We start from the raw sequence: 2,776 nt of genomic DNA, 5'->3' as shown, positions 1-2,776 counted from the left end.
CATTTCAACCGTTTGAATTTCGTTTTTAGGCTTCCATCTTGATTTTTTAAGGAAAAATTAGTTTACAAAACCGCTCGCGGGGGTCTGTAGGCACAACATGCGGAACCTGTGGGCCCCGACTTTTTTCTACAAAGGAAAGAGCCAGGGGCCCGCACCTGCTGCTTGGGAAGAGTGCGTACCTACACACTGTCCCTAACTGGCGGGTGTGGACCACATGAAAAGGGTTTTAAAAATGCAAATTTTTCATTTCCGCCCAAAATTTTTTGAACTAAAATATTCTGATCCGCTATTTTTGCAATGTAGGATATACACAATGCTCATTTGGCGGGAACAAGAGCACGAAGATGTGGACCTAGCCGCATTAATTCATCCACCTTCAATACAGGCATTAAAAGCATGCAAACTATTTAAATTTTGGGCCATACCTGGCATGAGGGCCCAAGTAGACTTTTTGCAATGGCTGGTAGACAGGTGAAATATACAGGACCAATGTTTCATTATTGGCGCCCACCGGCTCGAAATCAGTTAGAGGACATTTACTTCTTGACTAGTTTGCCCAAGAGAGGTGAATGATTATCTCTATTCGGGACTAGGCGAGGTGGCCAGTCTGTCTATAGTCTCCGACTAGAGTTTTGTAATGACCAAACAAAGGACAAAGGGATCAATATCAAAACTATCTCCCATCCTAAACTTAAAGTGATTGCATTTACTGTCACCATACTCTGCGGAAGCGCAGCACTGCATGTAGCTACTGGATCCCAAATGCGAATGGCAGTAGACCGTTATCAAGGCACCATCTTCAACTGGTGCGAAGCGGTGTTGGCGAATGTAAAAGGCCAACTAACTAGAGCAAAGCACGGAAAACTAAAAAACTTTGGATATGGTTTCTTAGTTGTGAGCTTTGGTCTAGAGAGGGTCTCGATGTTGGTCCCATAGCATCTTTCCGTTGGAGTTGGACTTCCCCGTGAACCTAAGCTAATGCGCTGGGTTACAGTTATGGCCCGTCATCCTGAGGAGGGTTCAGAGGTTGTTCGATTTCCACCTGAGTATTTTCGTTGGTTGGAGAACCAACTTTTCATGATTCAGGATTTCCCGTATGCTAGGATGGATTATCGTGGTGACCCAGACATGACTCTTCCACCAAGAGAGCAGTGGGATGATTCAAGTAAAATCATGATCAACATTTTCTAAGTTTTAATTTTTTATTTAATTAATTAATTAATTAATTTTTTTTTGTTTTTTTTAAGTCGTCCAAACTTGATAATAAAAGTTTCAAATGCAGATGTGGGTCCACAGTGACCATCCACTCTCCGGCCCTATGAGAGGAGACACCCAGCTGCAGCAGAACCGGCCCCACGAGATGAATCTATAGAGACCCTGTCGAATTGGAAAATCATCTAGAGCGTTTGATAGCAGATATTCCAAAGACTAGCATAGACGATATTCCACTTAGGTTACAACGCTATGTGATTGGGGTCCCAGGACCTTTCAGGAGGTTCCTTTGTAGGGTGGCCCGAGCAGTGGTTTCTTATCGCGATCATCACTAGTGATAGTATGATCGCCTTTTATAGACTAATATGACATTTTTGCTTTTTGGACTATCATTTTTGCTGATCATAAGGTGTTTTTCAACCTATGATCGAAGACGATGTATATTTGACACACTTCTATGCTATGCTATATCACTATTACTGGCTATCTTGTAAAACATGTTATGGAATGTTTTTAAATTTACTGTTTGATTATTGCAAATGTCTATTTAACATTTGAGAAGCAATTGCATCTGCTAATGTATTTAAATATCTTGGAATATGCTGATATTCAATATAGTCAAATTCACGTTCCAAGAGACGAAATCTCAATCATAATATTAATAACACTGGATTTCTAATGGCATAAACTCTATTAAGCTGCAATACAACGAGTTCAGAATCTAACCTAAAAATCAAACTCCGAATCCCGAATGAGATGGATTTAGATAATAACTCAATCACTGCACTATACTCTACAATATTGTTTGTTGTTTGATCGAGGCTTACCCCATGCATAGATACCAACTCATCAGAGGGTGAATAGATAACCCAAATTGTGGAAGAAATGTTCCGTGTATTACGACAAGCACCATTAGTGAAACTAATGTATGTTTGAAGAGACGTCGACATCTGAAATATCAAGAGTAAAATCAAGATAAGCAAGAATAATGATAAAAACACTCTCTAAACTAAGCACACTTTTCTAATCTAAAACACACCAGCTAGAAAGAAACTAATCTAACTAAAAATCTCCACACCCAGATTTAAGCATAATATCTCTTCAGATAAAGACCATTTCTGGGTTTACCCAAAGAGACACCGTCAAAATCTACCAATTCATAGGCCCCTTTTGCCAGCTTTCTCTTAACAACATAAGGACCATGCCCCATAGGTACAAATTTTCCAGCCCCTAGCTTATCGTTTGCTTGATCGTATAGTAAGACTAGGTCTCCTTCCGAAAAATTATGAGGAGTAACATTTCGATCATACTGAGCTTTAATTCATTTGGCATGAGTTTCGATTGCTAATGCAGCATCACGTCGATTCTCATCTAGCTGAGCTAAGTACAATAAACGTTTCTCCTCTTCGGAAGTGGCTGGAAGTAACTCTATGGCTATTTTCAATGACGGAATTTCGCATTCAATGGGTAACACAGCTTCCAAACCGTAAACCAGTTGAAAAGGAGTTAAACTAGTTGATGTTTTTACTGAGGTTTGATATGCCCAAAGCACTGAAAATAACAT

This window comes from Pinus tabuliformis, chromosome 8 (assembly GCF_031772625.1).
Source record: "Pinus tabuliformis cultivar Carrire ecotype Pingquan chromosome 8, CPIR1, whole genome shotgun sequence".
Classification (NCBI taxonomy): domain Eukaryota; kingdom Viridiplantae; phylum Streptophyta; class Pinopsida; order Pinales; family Pinaceae; genus Pinus; species Pinus tabuliformis.
This window is presented reverse-complemented; position numbering follows the sequence as displayed.